Source organism: Dermacentor silvarum, chromosome 10 (genome assembly GCF_013339745.2).
Source record: "Dermacentor silvarum isolate Dsil-2018 chromosome 10, BIME_Dsil_1.4, whole genome shotgun sequence".
NCBI lineage: Eukaryota > Metazoa > Arthropoda > Arachnida > Ixodida > Ixodidae > Dermacentor > Dermacentor silvarum.
Genome location: NC_051163.1, coordinates 18,163,876 through 18,185,492, shown reverse-complemented (window position 1 = coordinate 18,185,492; position 21,617 = coordinate 18,163,876). Strand labels below are relative to the sequence as shown.

The following is a 21,617-nucleotide window of genomic DNA, read 5'->3' as shown; positions in this document are numbered from 1 at the left end:
GCTGGCCTTCGTCTTGACCCCTACTCGTGCATCGTAAGCGTGTCACCAAAGTTCGCTATTCGTCGCACTGGTGCCGAGATCTCCGTCCTTCTACGTTGGCTGAGCGACGCCATCCTCCCGACTCGCCTCCTCTCCTCGCGATCAACGGATAGATCGTCCGCCTATGGCCAAAAGTCGGACTCTTGACATTGGCCGCAGACGTGCCTTTAGCTGGGTCTTTGTCATAGCGAACGTGCGCCAGTCAATCATCGGAGCCGACTTTCTCAATCACTACAAGCGCGTCGTCGACGTGCAGTCCCCGCATCTTGGACTGCGAGCCGAGCTTACACCTTCCAAGTGCTTCCAGTCGCGCTCCGCCGCTCCGGATTTCTCCAGGCTCACATGGCCGTTCCCGATCCTTAGTCCAGCCGTCCTTTTTGAGTTTCCGAACATCTTCCGACCACCCTCCTTTCAGTCCATGGTCGTTCACAGCGTGACACTCATTTGTCCCGACTGGCCCTCCCATGATTGCTCGGGCTCGTCGCTTCGAGCCTGATCGTCGAGCTGTCGCCAAAAAGTAGTTTTAACGCATGCTTGAACTTGGCTTCATTCGTCCACCTCGAGTCCTCGGGCCTCGCCACTCCATACAGTGCACAAGAAGACCGGTGACTGGTGCCCGTGCGGCAGTTACCATGCCCTTAACAAAGCCACTGTCCCGGACCGGTATACAATCCGCACATCCAGGATTTTACGTCAGCATTGCATGACTGCAACGTCTTCAGCAAGACCGACGTGGTGAAAGCCTATCACCAGATTCCTGTGGAATCCTCAGATTCCACAGATCGCCATTATAACACCCTCCGGCCTGTTGGAATATCTGCGGATGCCTTTCGGTCTTCGTAATGGATATTGCAGGGAGAGGCCTTCGTCCTGCAGTGGACATAAAATAGGCTGATGATGATGATGACGAATGCGGCCCAGACCTTTCAGCGTTTCGTTGACTATAGGTATAACGTGGCTTGACGGGCTGCTTTGCCTATCTTGACGACATCCTTGTCTTCAGCACCATCGCCGAAGCAAGTGCTCACAAGACTCATCAAGTTTGGCCTTATCGTTAACGGTCCGAAGAGCGAGTTCATGTTACGCAGTTGATTTCGTGTTGAATGCCGTGTGCGTCAACGCACACTGCATTCGTCCACTCCCACCCGCGTCACTGTCATCCGTGAGTTTCCGCAGCCATCCACCACCAGCAACTACGTGAGTTTTTTGGCCTCGCCAACTATTACCGTCGCTTCATTCCTCACTGCAACAATACTGCAGCCACTCCACGACCTTCTCTCGGGCCTCAAGACACCGATACTCCCCTTTCCCTGGAACGACACCGCTTACTACGAGTTTGGAGGCATCAATGAAGCCATTGCCGGCGCGAGGCTCCCCGTCCACCCAAATGGGACGCCCCAACATCCGTCATGGTTGACGCATCGGACACCGCTGTCGGCGCAGTCTTCAGCAGTTAGTTGCTGGTGCTTGGCAGCCCATCGCCTTCTTTTACAAGAAGCTTGCACCCCCTGAGCACCGCTACAGCGAGAGCTGCTTGCAATCTATTTGGCTGTGAAGCACTTTCGACATTTTTCTCGAGGGACGTTCCATTCATGTCCTTACAGACAATAAACCACTGACGTCCGCCCTAGCGTCCAGCAGCACCTCCTACGCTCCCCGAGAATTCAGACAGGTCGCCTACATCTTGGAATACGCCAGCGACATTTGTCACGTCAGCGGAAAATCCAACGCCGTTGCCGACGCAATCTCTCGCGCAGCCATTCATGCCACAGACCACGGACGACGGTCATCGACTTTACGGCCATAGCTGCTGCCCAGAGTATCGATGCCGAGCACCAGCTGCTTCGCACGAGCGGCATCTCTGGTGTTTGCAGATGTCTTGCTGCCTGACTGCGACGTACCCCTTTGCGATACGGCGACTGGCCACCCTCGTCTCTACGTGCCTCGCTCATACCGCCGGGCCGTCTTTGATACCCTCCATTTCTGGCTCATCCTGGCATTCGCGCAGAACAGCGACTCGTTACTTCTCGTTATGTGCGGCCTAGTATCACGTAGACGTTCGTCACTGGTCACGCACGCGCCTCAACTGCCAACAGTCTAAAGTGTGTCGCTATACTGCGACTCCTCTTGGCAAATTCTTGTCCCCGGACACACGCTTCAGCCATCTGCTCGTAGATATTGTCGGCGGCCTTTCTCCCTGCGGGAACCATCGCTACCTGTTAACCTGCATTGACAGGTTCACCAGATGGCCTGAAGCGATGCCCCTCCTGGAAATAACGGCGGAGTCCACAGCTAGAGTTATCAACACTCTCTGGATTAGCCGCTACGGTGTCCCTTCCCACATTGTATACGACCGACTGTGGTCGTCAATTCGATTCAACCTTCTTCGCCAATCTATCTCAGCTCCTCGGCGTCAATCAGATCAAGACCTCCTCTCACCACCCGATATCAAATAGGATCATCTAACGTTTGCACCACCAACTGGAGGCTTCCCTGTTGGCTTCGACTTTTCCTTCATCATAGATCGAGCGCCCTCCTTTCGTTATGCCTGGTATCCACACCACTCCTAGTAGTGACTCTTCCTCCAGCGCCACCGAGCTTACGTTTCGCTCCACTCTTCGAGTCCCTGGTGAATTCTTCGACGACTCACCCGCCGTACCTGCCGACGTTTCCGACTACGCCTAACATCTACGCAGCGTTATGCGTACTGTTCTTCACCCCGACAACGACATTCTTCCCGTCGTGGTATACGATAACCCTGACATTCAGAACTGCACGCACGTCCTTGTGCGCCACGACGCCGTGCGTCCTCCCTTACGGCCCCCGTATGATGGTCTGTTCAAGATACTCAAGCGTGCTCTTAAATATTTTGTGTTGCTCATCAACAGCCGAGAAGATACGGTCTCCGTCGACCGTCCTGAAGCCGGCCTACTTTGATTCTGATGCTCTAGCCACTTCTGCGGTCACATTCCCTCCCGACCGGGCCACTCCTACTCGCCGCGTGCGTTTCGCACCACCACCATAAGCTCTGCGCCATTCGTCGCACTCTCACGGCTTCCTCGCTAGAAGGGGGCTCTTGTAGCGTGCTACTACGTGCCACAGTGAATCCGACCACAAAAAGACAACGACGAGACGCAAGCACGTTCATGGTGCGTGAGCAGGAGAATCGGCAGTAACAAGACCAAAGGCCGGCAGCGCTTGATCCCTCTCCCGCCTGGTTGAGCGGGCCTGGCTTAATATAATATGTGGACACCAGGCACAGAGGTCTGTCTGGTTTTACCTCGCCACAAGACAATACAGAGGTACCGGCGGCTCATATAGAGCACTTCCGGTGACCGTGCATGAACGTTTCGATATGTTGAAATGACTGCAATGGCAAGTATATTGTTGCTTACTCTGTCGTAACACGCTGCACTTTTGGTATTGGTGCTGGAGATATATCTGAAAGAAAACGGAGAACATACAGTCAACTTTGAGTGCGCCGCATGCCTTGTGCTGTCACACACTGTATTAACGATGTGATCGAAGAAACTGAAGCGCATAAAAAAATATTTGCAACTTCGTAACCCAACAGCAAACAAAGATATCACTGTGGAGGTAGCCGCGGTAACATTTAAGGAGTGACAACGGCTGTGCCCATGGTTGAATGTTCACTCGCAAAGGCTGTTCGCGTGGTTCTCTTCGGCTTGATCCATACGGACGTCTAAGGCTCCTCGTCCCGTCACCGTCAAGAGCAATGGCGTTTGTAATGATGCATCGGTTTCTCGTTGGTTTTTCTCCAAACGTGCGACACTGGCGACTTTAAGGGCATCCACCAACGTTCCCGTGTGCCATTTCTGAAGGGAAACCGACGAAGAAACGCCGTCTCATGACGAACGCCGGTGACATGACTGTGACGGAACGGGTATGTTTGACGGCTGTGTGAATGCGGGCTTCGTCTTCGTCGGCATCGCGGACGATGGCGATGCCCGCTACATGACGATTCTGTAAACTGTATGTTGGATCATCTGAATGCGACCACATGTGGTGTACTGGTTGTAAGCTTACGTGAAACAATTACAATGTTAATGGGAGAAACCTATATGACCCACACATTAGTGGTTATCGACACTGGTTGAAAATTGAAGAGCTGTGAGGAAAGGAGATGAGTGTTGTGTAGGGCAACTTTATATTTTATTATACCCCGCCACTTCGTCATCCTTTACTTCGCATTAACTCCAAGTGCCCACGCTTGAGAATTAAATTTGTAAATTTAGTTCGCTTTATATGTCGGAGTAGATGCTGTTTACGGAAGGGCGAAGTAGTCTTGAAGCTGTATTAGAGAGCTTTAAACTTTATGTATCAGTCTTTTTTAAAAACATTCAGATTTTCCGGAGCTCTTGTCAAACTATTGGTGGCCTAAATAAAATGTGCTCCCAGCAGTCGAAAAAAATGCAACAAACCTCCTAAAATTGGTTCAGTGGATTTAGTTCTCTCCTTTCACACATAGCACATAGAACTTCCTCTAGTAAGCCTTCTGGTATATAGTATTTCTTATATTCTTTTCAGTGATAATATCGCGTAATATTTGTTGCATTTGCGTTGTAAGCGGATGTTAGATTATGTATTACAAGTGCGAATTTCACCATAGGCCGTTTAAGCTTATAGACACGACGAGAAATGGGCATGGCTATTCTTGTGAAAAAAAAATAAATAAATAATATTTACAGTGGTCTTTGGATAGGAATGTCGCAATCTATATGAGAATCAGTCTCACAGAGATACAGAGAGGAGAAAGAAAGGTGACAAGATCAACAAGACGTGTGTTCGCATCGCTACCCTCGTAACCCTACTCAGGAACAGAGCCACAAGAAATGAGCGCTGAAGAACATCGGTGAAGCATACATCAGATTTGGCAAGAGCGCTTCCTTGCGTGAACGGTTGCATTTCTTGCACCCAGAAGATTCTGTCATCATTGCATTCGGGTAACTTTTGTGCGCAGTCCTCTTATCGAAATGCAGTCGCTCGTGCAGACAGCCGTTGAAATGTTAATTGTTACAATATCACGTAAATATCTTATTTAAGTTCGCGGCAAAATGTGGTGATAGCGCCTTGAATTTCTTTTCTCTCAGATTGTCATTTGTTTCACATGCCATGTTTCACACGCAGGGTCACTGGCGGTGCCACTTGTAGCACCAAAGCTGTGGTGGCACCAAATGACGACCGCACTGCGGCTACAGGATGTATTCGACTGACGACTAGAGATTTCCAGGAGAGGCCTTTACATTACGAGCGAGCGAGCGACATAACTTTATTTGAAATCCGGCGTTTGGGAGGCCCGGGCCTGGGGCCGCCTAGATAGCGACTGGGAGCTGTTGCTCCCGCACGGCATCCATGGCTCGCTGGACGGCCCAAAGTTGGTCTAGGAGTTCTGAGCTGAGCAGCGTGGCCGACCACCGCGCCCGTAGATTTCCGGGAGACTGCCATTTTTTTCTTGATATATTTACATTCCCACAACATGTGTTGAAGGGTGGCTCTAGCAGACTTGCAAGCTTGCATATATCGCTGGCGTATATCTCTGGTTAGAAAGTCTTTAACTGCGCGGGACTCACATAGGTTTCTGTTTGTAATCGCCTCCAAGGAACGGACTCAGCTCTGTTCAGTTTAGTGTGAGGCGGTGGTTATATTCGCCTCTGATTTTGATAGAATTTTGTAACATCGTTAAATCTTGTTAATCTGTCTTTTTCTCTCCAGATCTCCTCCTCCGCGTTCCCCTGACCAATGGAAGTCACTCCTTGCTCAGCTCGGCGAGTAAGACCTCGAGCTTCGCGGTGTGCTACCTCGTTGGGGCTGATTGCGTGAATGCCTGGAGTCGTATGCGCTGGGAACCACAGCAATTGCCTGCTATTCTTCTCTGCGTTAGAGAATTTTGCTTTGTTGACTATGATGATGTGCCACGCCTCAGGAGAGATCCTACCCTTAGCATAGTTTCTAATGGCCGCCTGAGAATCGCTAATTATATATTGAGCATTCGTGGAGACCAATGCTAGTAGTGCAATGGCTACCTCCTGTGCTGTCTCGGAATGTTTGGTATTAACTGACACGCTTGTAAGGGGTTTTTGGGTGTGATCTACAACTACTGCCACGTAGCTATTTCTGTGTGGGTATTCAGGCGCGTCTACGAAGGCTGCTTTGTCGTCCGATCCATAGCTTCGGATCATTTTCTCTGCTCTACTCGTGCGTCTGCCCTTGTTGTAAACTGGATGCATGTTCTCGGGTATATTTGTTACTAGGAGTTTGTCGCGAATTTCTCTCGTTATCGTCCTCTTTTCCCCGTATTAATTGTGGTAATTCATTCCTAGCTTGTGTAGTATATGCCGTCCTGTTTTGGTTTTGGTTAGTCGTTCCACCTGGGATGTTTGTTGCGCTTGTATGAGTTCGTCCAGTGTGTTGTGGAGTCCTAACTTTAGGAAGAGATGTGTGCTCGTACTGATTGGTATCCCTAGTGCTAGTTTGTATGCCTTTTTGTGAGGATGTTAATTTTGGTCTTCTCAGCTGCAAACCAATTGTGGAAGGCTGCTATGTATGTGATCTGACTGAATACGAATGATTGTATGAGCCGTATGATACTTTCTTCCTTCATACCCTGGTGCTTGTTAGTAATTCATTTGATTAATCTTATGGTGTTCGTTACCTTTGTGTCTAACTTCCTTATGGTTTCCCCGTTTGTATCTTTGTTCTCGATTATTAGACCCAGCACCTTGAGCTGATTGACTATTGAGATATTCCACCCGTTCTTGGTGTGTAGCTTGATTTCCTCGTGAGCCTGGTTTCTGTCGTATCCTTTGGGAGGTCTGCCCCTATGTGTGGCGCGGTATAAGAGAAGTTCGGATTTCTCTGCAGAGCATGTGAGGCCTGTCCCTATGAGGTGTTCCTCTACTGTGTTTATTGCGGCCTGGAGTCGTTGTTCTATTGATCCGTCGCTACCATCACAGACCTAGATAGTAATATCGTCCGCATATATTGTGTGATTGAGGGACTCTATGTGATTTAGTTTTTCGGGGAGTCCCATCAAGACGAGATTGAACAGCATCGGGGAGATAACAGAGCCTTGTGGCGTGCCGGCCCCCCCGATGTCGATTTCTGGTAACGTGAGTCCTCCGATGGAGAAGACGGCTTTCCTATCTGATAGGAAGCTCTTGATATAGTTATATGTCCGTTGCCCCAGTCCTAATCGCTTGATGTTTTCCAATATGGTTGCGTGGTTGGCATTATCAAAAGCCTTTTTAAGATCAAGGCCCAGGATGGCCCTTGTAGAGCGCGTTTTATAATCGATTATCTGATGCTTAAATTGAAGCATGGTATCTTGTGTCGAAAGGTTTTTGCGAAATCCTATCATTGTATCTGGGTATATGTTATTATCCTCTAACAAGTTGTCTACTCTGTTTAAAATGACATGTTCCAATAATTTTCCGACGCAGGATATTAGGGAGATCGGTCTGAGGTTGTCGATCTGAAGCTTTTTACCAGGTTTTCGAATAGGCGTTATCATCGCTTTCTTCCATTGAGCTATGATAACGCTTATTCGAAAACCTGGTAAAAAGCTTCAGATCGACATATAGTTATCATCGTTTTCTTCCATTGAGCTGGAAGAAGACGACGAGGTTGGCCTATGCGAACACGCCTCACATGGGCTCCGGCTTTTCACCTCAATATCTGCTGAATTACTTGCCGTATCGACCTGACACCGACGTCAACCAGCGCCGCAAGTGAAGAGGCATCTTTCGAGACCACTCTCAGGCCAGTCCACCAAATCTTACGGCCTTCACCGACGTTTTTATTTCGACGTGTACGGCTAGGGCTAGCGCTCGCTTGGCACACAGCATGGACGCGGGCACGCCGCCCCAGCAGCACGTGCTCATGGACGCGTCAGAAAACGGCCCAGTAATGTCAGAATCCTCCGAAGAGCCGAAAAATGACGATCCATGGATCACAGTAAAGAGTAGGAAGTAGAAATGGACGCCGAGCAAAGCACCAGAAAATACATCTATGTCAACTACGACACAGGAGACGCAGCACGCCCAACCGACAGCCGCACCGGTGCACAGACGACTCCCTCCGCTACCGAAAGATGATTACAAGGTGCATGGTTTCAGAACGGCGCAACAAGGAAGACGACAGACGAAAGAACACACGAACACAAGCGCCGACTCACAACTAAGGTTTATTCGACATCACAGAGCAGATTTATACACACACGTGGCCACACACAACGCAAAAAGAACCAAAAAACCAGCTGTCCCTCCATTGCGCTACAGGATAAAGAAATCCTGTACCTGAATGGTTAACGTGTTCTGGTTTTTGGTTATTTTGCGTTGTGTGTGGCCACGTGTGTGTATAAATCTGCTCTGTGATGTCGAATAAACCTTAGTTGTGAGTCGGCGCTTGTGTTCGTGTGTTCTTTCGTCTGTCGTCTTCCTTGTTGCGCCGTTCTGAAACCATGCATCCGTACCAACTCGCCCAATTGTCAGTGCTACTCAACGTGATTAAAAGGTGATTTTCCGCCCTCGAGAAACTTCTACGTTTGCTAGGTGGCAGACGGATCAAATCGCCAACAGCATCAAAAGGGCGAGTAATCAGCCAATCGGAACGTGCACGCAAACCATGATCGTAAGAATAGAGCCACAACAAAACATCGCCATCGCGAGCGTACCCGACAGAGATTACGCGATCAAGCTAATCAGAATCAAATCACTACAACTTGGAGAGAAAGAATACGCAGTCACCGCATACGCAGCAACGCCTGACAACTCGGGCGAGAATGCTAGGTACTACCCACTCTGCTCTCATCACTTTCGAAGGGGAAGAAGTGCCTTTCGTCGTGCATTACATGGACGGAGAAAAACGCTGTTACTTGCACCGCTCCGCGAAACAAGTATGTCAACTGTGTCGCACGGTGGGACACCGCGCAGACGTGTGCCCTCAACCAGACGTGAACCTGTGTGCAAAGTGTGGTACGGCCAACCCTGCGCAAGATCACGAGTGCACTCCAAAGTGCGCCCTATGCCAGGGCGAACACCTCACGGCTGCAAGGGATTGTCCCGAAAGATACCGGAATCAATCCAAGAAAACAGCAGACCAAAGGGAATCGCGGCCCACCATTCGCCAGCCACAGAACTCCTCTCGGGCGGTAACACGATCGAAATCCCGGTCAAGATCCCGACAGAGGTCGACGTCCCGTGCCAGGCATATAGCAGCGCCAGGGCAGCAGAAATCGACAAACTCGCAGGTGAGCTGGTCACAGCATTGTTTTCCGTCTCTCACTGCTCGTGATCCCAACTCTGCAGACAAAAACATAACAATCCCTACTTTCATAGACGAACTCCGTAAACAATTCAAAGAGGACAGAGAGACACACGCAAGGGAGTTAAAAGAGACTAGGGAAACTTACATTAGAAAAATAGAAAAAATCAAAGAAAGACACACTAAAGAAATGAAAGAGGCCAAAGATGAGATAAAAGCCGCAAAGGAAGAAATAGCCAAACTAAGAGCTTCGCTAGCGGAAAGTCAGGCGGTAGCGACCACCTGCAAGGAGCATCTCCCTTCTCTGTCATCGGAAGCAAACTCCCTCCCCAATACCACTACGTCGTCCGTCGAAATGTTTCACCAGATGGAAACTTCCCTGTCGCAAAAGCTACAACAACAGCTGCAGCTGCAGGAACAGCGTCAGATGCAGCAACTTCAACTTTTCCTCCATGAAAAACTTCAGGAACAGCTTCTCGCCTTCCGCGAGCAGCTAGCAGACCATCTTCCTGTTAAAGGAAAGAAAGAAAGAAGCCGAAAGCGAACTCAAGCGTCGATGATCTGGATAGGTCCATGGAGAACGCCCCACGATGGCGAGTAAGCGCAATAATCACGCACAAGAACTCCATGCATGGCAGTGGAATTGCAGAAACTTCTCAAGAAAAAAAGCCACACTACAACAATACATAAAAACCGCAACAACTCCACCGCAGGTTATCGCATTACAGGAAACAGGTACGAGGCCCACCATGTCCGGATATGAAACGTATATGGCGAAGACAGATACAAGGGTAGCAGTGCTTGTCTTCCGCAGGCTGACGGCAATAGACCGCACACTGGATGGTAGTGACATTGACCACGTATTTATAGAAATACTGCCGGCAGACAGGAAGGCACGCAGCGTCTTCGTCCTAAACATATATAGCCCACCAAAAAATGTGGTGAAAATTTTGATTACCTCATCAGATCGGCACTCAAGGAAGCGAAAAACAACACGCTGCTTGTGCTAGGCGACTTCAACGCGATGCATCCGACTTGGGGTTACAACCTCACTTCAAAGAACGGAAACACCATCCACTCGCTCATTCAAAAACACGCACTCACACTCCTCACAGACCCAGACTTTCCAACTAGAGTGGGAAATAGTGTATCAAGGGACACATGTCCGGACCTTACCATGATCAAGAACCACGAAAAGGCTACATGGAGAAATATGGAAGAAACGCTGGGTAGTGACCACCACATCCTGGAGGTTACCATTTCGCTCACGCATACACGCGAACGCATCAGTCAGATCTTATTGACGGACGGCATTTCGTAAAGCGAGAGTTCAACAAAATATAGAAAAGGAGGATATCACATCGCTGCAACAATGGACGAGTGAGCTCAAGGAGTCGATCAGGCAACACTCAAAGCAGATGCAACTCACCACGGAAAATCCAGTGGTAGACCTATATCTCGTGCATATGTGGGACGCTCGTAGAGGCCTTTTGAAAAGATGGCGCAAACAAAAACATAATAGAAAACTAAAATTGCGCATAGCTGCTCTTACACAACAGGCGGAAGAATACGCTACTGTCTTGGTGCGCCAAAACTGGCAACAAATGTGCGCCAGCCTGAGCGGAAGGCTCAGCTCGTCTAAAACGGGGCAATCCTAAAACACCTACTGGACCCAACCAAAAGCAAGCAACAAACCTCGCACACAATCAGACGCATACTTCGCAACCAACCGGGGTCGGATGAAGATATTCTGCGAGAGCTAGAGGCAAAATACATCGGCGATCACACACGGAACCAAACATCTATACCAAAATATAGTGGGAAGCCAAATGAAGACCTAGATCGCCCATTTGAAATCACGGAAGTCTGGACAGCGCTTCACTCCCTAACTCGAAACACAACGCCCGGTCAAGATGGGCTCACAAACAAAATGCTGAGAAACCTGGACGACAACTCAATAGAAGCCCTAACGACTTTCTTTAATACCCATTGGGAAGCGGGAACACTACCAAATGAATGGAAACACGCGCACATAGTATTCATACCGCAGTGGCGCACCGACGGGGGGGGGGGGGGGGGGGGGGGGGGATTCAGGGCCGAAAGTGCTGCCACCGCCGCTGGGGCCCTGGACTGAAGGCTCCACCCACCACGGAGATCGACGCTTCTCCGTGCCTCATCAAAATCAAGTTTTGTCTCTCTCTCTCTCTCTCTCCATTGAGCTAGTACTTCTCCTTTTATCCAGCACTCGTTTATGCATTCGGTTAGGTTGGTGATCGATCCATCATCGAGGTTCCTGATAGTCTTGTTTCTTGTACCGTCTGGGCCTGGGGCTGATTTGGTGTTTAACTTTTGTAGGGCCACGCAGATTTCTGCCTCCGTGAATTCCTCATCTAACTTTGCGTTGATATTCCCGTTGTAGCTAGGATGGTTGCAAGGGGGTGCCTGTGTTATGTATTTCTGCTCCAATTCTTTGAGAAATTTCTCTTTTGTGCCCTCATAGGGGTGTATTAACTTACTAATGGCTTGTCTGCGGTTTTTCTTGCTATTCTCAGGGCCCAGCAGGAACCTAAGCATGTGCCAAGTTTTGCCGGTGCTTAATTGTCCATCCATGAAATTACAGATCTCGTCCCATTGTTGCTTGCTCAAGTGCGCAGCATATTCTTCTATTTCTTTGTTGAGGAGCGCTATGCGCTTTCTAAATTTTCTGTTATGCTTCTGACTTTTAAGCCTATTTTGCAGCGACTGCTTAGCTTCCCACATGTGGAGAAGTCTGCTGTCGCGTTTCTCCAAGTTAGATTCAGGCGGTGCTATTTTTGTGGCAGCTTTGACGTCATCGCTGAGCTCTTTAGTCCATTGTTCTATGTCTGTGATGGATCGTTGCTGTGTAGCCTCTCGCGTTCTACGAAGTAGTTCCCAGTATTAGTATTTAAGTATTAATTTGATCTGTCATTCCTTGGGTATATTCGGCCCTTCGTTGACGAGTAACTCCGATATGCGGTGGTCACCACCCAAATCTTCTAGTGTGTTACGCCACGTCACCTTTTCAATATTCTTGGTAAATGTTAGGTCTGGGGTTGTGTCCCTGTTTAACGCCGTGCCTACTGTGGTTGGACTACCGGGGTCTGTGACGCAGAATGGGGGGGGCATTAAAGTCTACCGGATTTTCTCCAGCTAATTTGAGGGATTTCTGGAATAGGCTCTTGAATTTGTGCTTACGGTTAGTGGGGTTGCTATAAATGTTCAAAATAAATAAGCTAGGTCCTGTTTTATTTTGTGGGATGAGTTCCAATAGAATATTGTCTATGTGCGCTATGCCTGTGTTGTGTTGCACGCACACTGCGTTTATTTTTACCAGCGTGGTTAATGCCCTGGTCTCCCCTTCGGCATAACCAAAGCATCTGTATCCTGTCAGCTTTGCGACCCCATGTGTTTCTTGCAGAATTATGACGCCCAGCTTATCCTCATTGTCTTTTAAATACTGCTGCAAAACTGACTTTTGTTTTTGTAACTCCTACAGTTCCATTGCCATATCCTGAACCCGGTTTGCAGCGTGCCTCATTGCTTGCGCGACCATGGGAGGGAGACGGGAGGCTGGAGAGAAGCTGATCTTATATAATTTTGTGGTTGAGAAGTGGGCAAGGATTGTGGTGCTTCAGATGCACCAGATGGGATTCCATTACCTGGTGACTGGTTTGCGTCTAGGATGTCTAATCTACTCACGATTGCTGCTATTGCCTTAGCCATTTGGTTCATCATTTCGTCCCGTTTTTAATTTGCCTTTTGTATCTCTACTAGGGTCTTTTGAATATCGGCTAATGCTTTATCTACCGCCGTGTTATCTAGTTTATCACTTCTGGCTTGGGCCTTGCGTTTGAGTGGAGGGGGGTCATCCCCTTCGTCCATCTTATTGTCCGGGACTTCAGTTGGATCCTTCGGGCTCGCGTTTGGAGCGGAAGTTACCTGATTTAATTGGCTTTTTCCTTCCTTGAGACTCTTTATTTCATCGCTCATACGTGCTAGCATAATCCTCAACTGCGCGTTCTCGTGATTTAGTTCCTTTATCTCGTTATTAATGGCAGTGTCCCCACCAGCCCCCGGGCGCTTGCCAACGACCGCGTCTGCCCAGCTCAACGTGGTTGTCGTGCTTGCTGAAGTGGGTGGCCTAGTTCTGAACCTGGATTTGGACCCGGGTCGTGTCCCCGGTGTCCTGGAGCTCGACCGGGATAAGGATCTGGGGGTGGATGGAGGCCTTGTTCTCGATCTGCAGTGGAGCGTCTTTCCCTGGTGTTTGGCCTTCCACGAGACTCTGCCCTGTCTTCTCTTGAGGTAGCATCTTCATGTTCTCGTTGTAGTTCTCGTTGCAGTCTTTGCCATTGTCTCTGTTTAACTATGAAGGGCTTCTTAAATTTGGCTTTGCACGTCTTATCTGCAGTTGGATGGTCCTCGCCGCATAACTGGCACTTAGGTTGGCACATATGGTCTTTGTCTGGGTTTGCTGTTCCACATCCAGCACAGATCTTGTTAGGGTTGGGACATACATCTCCTCTATGTCGAAGTCCGTTGCATTGATTACAGAAATCCACTTGTTTCCGGTACAAGGAGCATCGGAGCAGCGCTGCCCTGTATCGGACGTACGTGGGCACTTTGTATCCTTCAAAGAGCACAATCACTGTGGTAGTATTACTGATTCTATTTGCTGCTATCGCCTTTGGGTTTTTGTCCGTAACCACCGCTGATGTGATGTCTCTTGGGCCCTCGTCGAGTGGGATTCTTCTGATGACTCCTTTGGCCGTCATGTCCGGACCGTCTCGTAAGCATTGGTTTCGTAAAACTTGTCTTGAATCTCGATACGTGCTACTTCCTGATATTTGTTGGCATGCTCTTGATCCGATGTACTGACGATTAGGATATTTTGATAATTGTTGGGACAGACGATATACTCCTCCTTTCGTCTCGAGGAATGCTTGCCGCGTCTTGTACAGCCCCTGTTAGGTGAACTATACCGTGTTCGGATATTTTGAGTGCTCCACGTGGTCTGATCACAATCTTGTAATCCCCTCTTGGCAAATGTGGCATCCTGCTTGCCTTGCGTATCTGCTCTAGCCTTCCTTTCCTGGGGTTATCGTTGCGCTTGTCAGGCCGCGTCGGCGACAAGGTACTCTCGCGATGTTGGGAGGTTTGCCGGTCTGATCTTCTGTACGTGACCTCCTTCCATCCATTGCTTATATCCATTTCTTCCTGGGTTATGCGTTGTTCCTCTGCGGTGACTTCCATTATTGAGAGCATGATCGGTAATCGTTGAGGAAGCCGGCTCTACGGCGCGTGACCTCGCGGCTCTCCCGCCACGAGGCCCGGCCAAGAAAATGTGTACACTACGCTGTCCATAATTATGCCGATCATGGGAACGATAAGTGAAAGAGTAAGGAGCAATACTAGGAAACAGTCAATAGAGAAAAATCAGTGGCTTATAGTTTTGAAGAAATCCTTATTATTGTTACGTGGAGCTTTTAATCAGCAATAGCTGGTTGGTGGTCGTCAAGCTACACAGCACAAAAACATAGGCCCCCAACTAGCTCGTGCGTTCAATCATTCCCTTATCATCGTCGTCTTCATCACTGAACTGTGACATAACCCCTCGACGAATGAAGTACCGTCCCGGTGCTTGATATGGCGGAGAAGGCGTATGGCAGTTGCAAAGTTTGAAGCGGGAAACGTGCACAATGTCAATTAATGATGTGGCAGTCGATGACTTGGGTGTAAACGAAGATTTTTCATAGGTAACCGATGTTATTGGCGCAGGACTCCATAGGGCCCAACATAGCGTGACAGGAACTTCTCGCTAAGGGTAAACACGGCGAGATGAGAGTCAGAGCAAGAGGAGAGAGCCCGGAGGGAAGTAGGCATCTCTGTGTCGACTATCACAAGAGAATTTTGTTCGGCCTGTGATTAAGAGAGCCGAAAGTGGGCTACCGTGCATGCGATGGCAGCACAGATGATGGAGTCATGAGCATATCAAGATGTTGACGCTGAATCACACGGAAGCATGGCGTCGAAGCGCAAGAGATGGTCACGGCCAAACAGAAGATAAAAGGGCGAGTTGCCGGCCGTTTCATGACAGGATGAATTGTAGGCGAAGGTGACAAAAAGGCACAGCAGTGTCGCAGTCACTGGGATCGTTGGAAATATACATGGAGAGCATGTCGGTCAGTGTACGGTTGAGGCGTTCGGTAAGGCCGTTTTAGTCTGGGGATGATACGAAGGAGCAAACTTGTGATGCGTAGCACACGAGCGGAGAAGGCAGTCAACCACGGGAGACTAAAAAGCAGCGATCGAGCACGGTCTGTGAGCAGCTTACGAGGCGCATCATGCTAAAGGATGATGTCGTGGAGCAAGAAATCAGCGGCATCAGTCGCGCAGCTAGCTGGTCGGCAGTGTGCGTGTGATCGCGTACCGCGATCACTCGGTCGCTACGCATTATAATGCGTAGCGACCGCAACCCATTTGTTTCCCGGGGTCGATGCGTTGAACGGGTCTAGAATGTCCAGCCCCACGAGATAAAACGGCTCGGTAGAGACTTTTATTGGCTGAAGGTGACAAGCCAGGGGGTGTCGTAGGGTTCTTCCGACGGTGGCACCGGTTGAAATTCGTAACATATCGGCGAACAGGACGACAAAGGTCTCGCGAGAAAAACCGTTGTCTTACGGGGGTCATAGGTTCTGGAGACGTCTATAAATATCCGGAGGTTGGGGCATCATGAAGTTCTGTGAGGACATCTCTGCGCAGATGATGTGGAACGACGAGAACTTCCGCCTCATCGGGGTGCATGTTGCGCCAGCACAAAGCGTTGTCAGGAAAGAAGAACATACTGGCTGAAGGGTCGGGATTGCAGGATCGAAGACGGTTAACAAAGGAGAGCAACGATGGATCACGGCGATGTTCGTAGGCCACATGAAGAAAGTCCGTGACGGCCAAGATGCAGGCGTCAGCTGCCCATTCGGTGGAGGTGGGAGGGTCAACTGCGTGGCGGTCTATAGCAGTTGGTATCCTTCTGCAACTTTCCAGATTTGTAGACTACAAAGAACGTGTACTCCTGTAGCAGTAACGCCCAACAGACGAGCCTTTCCCTGGGATCTTTAAGGGTTGACAGCTAGCAGAGCGCATGATAACCTGTAACACGTGTGAAAGGGCGGCCAAAAAGGTGCGGGTGGAATTCTGCGATAGCCCAGACGAGAGCTAGGCACACCCGCTTAGTAACCGAATAATTCTGTTGCGACGGAGAAAGAAGGCGGCTGGCGTACGCGATGACACAACTTGTGCCACTCTGTATTTGAGCGAGGATAGCACCAATGTCATGGACACTTGCATTGGTGCGAAGCTTTGTTCTTTCAGCTGCGTCAAAATGAGACACCACTAGTCTTGATGTGAGGGCAGATATTAACGCACCCCAAGAAGGGGCAACATTCTTTCTGAGGAGGTCAACAAATGGCTGTGCAATGTCCGAGAAGTTGATGACAAAGCGCCCTAAACAACAGCAGAGCCCAGGAAAGCTGCGGACCTCTTGAGAAGAACGCGACACCCGGAACTCGTGGGCAGCAAAAACTTTGCCAAGGTCTAGTTGAATACCGGTAGCGTCGATAAGGTGGCCTAAAAGTTTGACCTTACGAAGGCCGAGAACGCACTTGGAAGAGTTGAGCTGGAGGCCAGCGCGGAGAGAAACATGAAGAATGTCAAGAATGGCCGACAGGTGGCTTTCAAACATGGATCGAGTTCATGACATGCTCGAAAGTTGCAAGAGCATTAGACAACCCGAAAGGCATGACCTTAAATTGGTAGAGGCCGTCAGGGGTGATAAATGCGGTCTTCTCGCGGTCGCGGTCATCGACAGAACTTTGCCAGTATCCATACCGGAGGTAGAGCGATGAGAAATACTTGGCAAGATGGAGAAAGTCGAGAGCATCATCAATTCTTGGAAGAGGATAAACCTCCTCCTTAGGGATCCGATTGAGGTGGCCGTAAACGATGCAAAATCGCCAGCTATTGTACTTCTTTATAACAAGCACGACAGGTGATGCCCAAAGGCTTGAGGAAGGCTCTATAACATTTTTGGCAAGCATTTTCTCTACCTGGTTCTGTATGACTTGGTGTCCAGAATGAGACACGCGGGAAGGGCGTCGGTGAAAAGGACTGGCGTCACCAGTGTCAATACGGTGGGTTACGACTAATGTCCGTACAGAGGACGATCGTCGTCGTCGAAGTTATCGAGATAGGAGACTAGAACAACGGGAAGTGGTTTGACTTGGGAAGGTCGCAGGTCCGTAGATATCATTTTGTCAAAAAATTACTTAATCGGCGTGGTCATGGAAGGTAGGGCCGCAGGCTTAGCGTCAGGGGCGAAAGCAAACACTGTGCAGTCCTCCAAGGGAGAAAGTTCTGCGTGTGAGATCCGTCGAGGAAGAACTGGGGGGGGGGGGGGGGGGGAGAGAATAGAGAAGCTGAGAACAGGAAGGAATGATATGTTGGTGTCCACAGCTACAATGCTGCGCGGAAGAGTGAGGCCGCGGGTGAAGATTACATCAGTAAACAGAGCTACTACATAGTCGCCATCAGGGAGTGACGGGAACGGCGACATAGGTACATAGCTGGCAGCTTGAGGTGGAAGCCGAAGAAATTCAATGTAACGTAAGCGAGGTTGATTGGTAGAGGCGACATCAAGGCGCAAAGGCAGTTTGAGCTGTAGAACACCAGTAGAGTAATCGATGAGGGCTGAGTGAGCGTTCAACATGTCGATGCCAAGCATGACATCGTGTGGGTAATCGTTGAGAACAGCGAAGAAAACTGAAACCTGGTGGCCGACTGCAGTAACACGGGCAGTGCACATACCAAGAATGGCTGATCGACTTCTGTCAGCTACACGAACTTTAGGGGACACGGCCGGCATAACATTTTTAGTCGGCAGCTGAGCGCAGTACTCATTACAGTCATATGAGCCCCAGTGTCAATAAGAGCGGTAACGGTCAGGCCATCAACAGAAATGTCGCAGTTTCGCCCGAAAGGCGAAGCATCAATTGCGTAGCAAATTAGTAGAGAACTATACGGAGTAGGGATAGTAGTTTTAGCGGCTGCATAAACTTGGACACATTCGCCTACTAACTGAATTAATTAACAAGCATGGTGTCAGCGCGCACAAGCAAACATGTATAGATCACACTCAATGACCGGAGACAACCACTGTCAAAACGCTGGCGTGAGCAATCGCAGCCGCAGCAGCGAGTGAAGGTTCGTGCGGTCTATCAGGTCTATCGCTTCAACGGAAACTGAGCGGCGAAAGCACAGCGCATACAAAGGTAAGAGCCGTGGGGAGATAGCTTTCAAGATACGGTGCGCGCGACAGCCCTCAGCGGCACAAAGTACAAGTACGCAGTTGCTGGCAGAGTAGAAGACGCGCCCCCTCCCTTCCGCGCAGCCTTCCCGCTTTGCTCCTTCCGCGTGGAAGATTGAGTCGCCAGTCCCCCTTGCGCCCGGTCGCAAAATACGCATTTGGTGCCGCAGCTAAACGTCGCCTCCCTTCACCAGAGGTTTCACAACAGGAAGCTGGACTGCCTTGTTTCCCGAGAGGTGTCTGGAGTAAGCTGGGGACGGAGAACGGCGCCGTTGGGGTGAGGGCGCCTGACGACCCTGAGGTGACGGCGAGCTACTTGACCAGTCTCTCTGACTGGTGACTTTGGCGTACAGTGGGTCTGAGCGTGGAGACGAACGGCGAGGAGGTCCAGAGGTGGTCATCACGGAAGCTTCGTCGGGAATACTATCGGTTGCGACATTGGCAGAAAATGTGGCTTACACGCGAGCAAGAGAAGGAGATTGGTCAATTGTCGGGCGTGCGCATTGAGAAGGATTTCTGCAGCGTGCTGGGAAACGAAGAACCGAAGCAGAAGCAGCAACAACTGGGGTGTAGTGGTGGGGAGTGTTTTGACAAGTAGGACACATGGGGTGATGGGTGTGACTAGAAGTACGTGGAGGCAGAACGCGTATAGTGGCAACCACCTGACGCACGACGGCTTGAATAAGAGATTGGTTGTAAGCCATGGCCTCTAGTTCTCGGCGGACAATCCTTGTCAGATTGTCAGAAGTCGAGAGCGGATGTGGCGTCACCGGATCGTCACATGAGGAAGTCGCAGAGGCGTTAAGAAGCTGGTCAAAGCGCTGAGTAATCCGTCTGCTTTGAGCTTGCTCGAACCACCGACATTCAGTGATTATGGACTCAACCGTGTAGAAGTTCTTGCACTTGTTCGCCTCGGGCATGTCTCGGTCAACTTTGCGGCACAGGGATAACGCGACTTCAAAGTACACGCGACGTAGGATTCCGCGGCCGACTGAGCTCGTGACGGGAGTTCTTGTCTCGCTGCCAGCTTTCGTCCAACTGATCGGACAAACAACTCCTGTAGCCTCTGCTTGCAGACGTCCCAACTTCACAGTTCTTCGTGCGTGGTAAACGAGACGCGTTCTGTGACCCTTAGAAAAAAACATTAGGTTCGCAAGCATCATCGTCTCATCCCACCTGTTGTGGTCGCTGGCGCGCTCGTGTATAATGCGAGCCAATCTTACACGTCATTGGTGTCCGTGCCGCCGAATGTTCCGGGGTCGCGGGGATCCGAAAGGATGACCGTTGACGGAACTGGTGCGGACTGCGTACACTGCGCACTGTCTTCCGGAATCATCACGGGACAAACCTGGGGTCTGCTACGGAGATCCAGGACCGGGTTGTAATGAGCGTACCCCGCACCTTCCACCAAAAGATGTTACGAGGAGTATTTAATCGGCAGTAGCTGGTTGGTACTCGTCAAGAGAGAGAGAGAGAGAGCTACACAACGCAATAACATAGGCTTGCTTGCCTCCGAGAATGGTTCATACATACTATGGCGGATTGGCCAAGAATCTCATGATTTAATAAAAACAATATCCGAGTCTCAACAGAATCGCTATTGAGAAGTTTTGAATGGCTATTACGGCACTATTTCGAAAAATTCTCGCGGCTACGTGTTCGTTGTAGACTCGTGCACAACTGCATCACCACAACTAAATTTCGACCTCTGGGTAGTTTAGGAGGCCCTTTAAGAATTTAGCAACGAAATCGTCCTGATTCAATTACATACCCCAGAACAGCTTCCGCCCAGCTGGAGCTTTTAGTCATGCCCTCATCGTTGTCGTCTTCATCGCTCAACCGTGACAATATTTATTTTCGCTTGTTTATTTTTTATCATATTACCACCAGGCTCGTGGCCTAACCCCCTCAGTGCGTTTGTGCCATTAAATAGGGCATCATCACCATCATAATCGTCTATGTCGCGCCACAAGAAGCATCGCAGAAAATGGGTAGTGCAGAGAGGAAACATTATGTACCACTTAGTAGCTGTAAGCAATGGCAACAGTACTTACATCACCGTGACTGTGAGCGCGAGCATGAGGACGAATGCAGCTTTCACAGCCGACATCGTAATGCTGATTGCTGCACAAGTTCTCTCGGGTAGATCTGTGGTAAGACTGCGGTAAGATTTCAGCGTATTTAAACACGGACTGTGACTCAGGAATTGCAAAACATCGACCCACGCATCTCATTATTTCTTTCAGCCACAGAATTTCGAAAAAGAAAACATATCGGTTTCTGTGACAGTTAAAGAGGGGGATACATGTAAAATATGAATAATAATGTACTTTGCCCACAGGAAGCAATATCTGCGCAGTGACACTTGGGAAAATAAGCAGCTGGTAGAAGATAACACAGTGCGAAAGTCGGTAAACAAGGAAATGCAAGTATGCTTGAGTAATCATACATTGTCGCTGCATCACGATTTCAGCAATGAAACATTCTTCAGTTTTTCTAACAAATAAGAGAATTAGGTTTTGAACGCTTCGTCTTTCCCAGTCAAAAAAGCATAACAGAACATTTCCGTTGGTCTTATTTTCGTCCTGTCGTTGGACTTCCTGTAGTCTGACGTCTGTAGCCTGACGTCTTGAGTTCGTAATTATTTTGAAACAAAGACGACGACAGAGAGCCCTTTAAGGCAATACTAAAAATGTTCAAAAATTTAAGAAAAAATAAATTAAGGCAGTTTAACGCTTGTGAAATCTGATGAAACAGCGGAGCTCTCGAGCGTGGGTGTATAACGTATATGGGTAGAAATTGACAATGGCGACCACCGCTGGGATGCGGCCCTGAAAAGTTCGAAACTGGAAGACCAGCTCTGTGCCATCCGGCAAGCCGAAGATGCCGCCAGAGTCCAAGGACTTCGAGCCGACAC

The 21,617-nt window shown here is 49.4% G+C and overlaps 1 protein-coding gene and 1 long non-coding RNA gene across 3 annotated transcripts in view; one reads left to right on the top strand and one right to left on the bottom strand.

The window, feature by feature from the left end:
• Positions 1-21,122, bottom strand: part of LOC125940608 (uncharacterized) — a 236,830-nt gene extending 215,708 nt beyond the window's left edge. The window contains exons 1-2 of the long non-coding RNA XR_007463794.1: positions 20,755-21,122; positions 3,435-3,480 (exon numbers count right to left, since the gene is read on the bottom strand). This is a non-coding gene — a long non-coding RNA (uncharacterized LOC125940608). The remainder of the gene's footprint in view (positions 1-3,434; positions 3,481-20,754) is intronic.
• The window catches only part of LOC119431251 (neuronal acetylcholine receptor subunit beta-3-like), a 280,609-nt gene that overhangs the window by 242,231 nt on the left and 16,761 nt on the right, over positions 1-21,617 (top strand). The gene's annotated exons all lie outside the window — the stretch shown is intronic.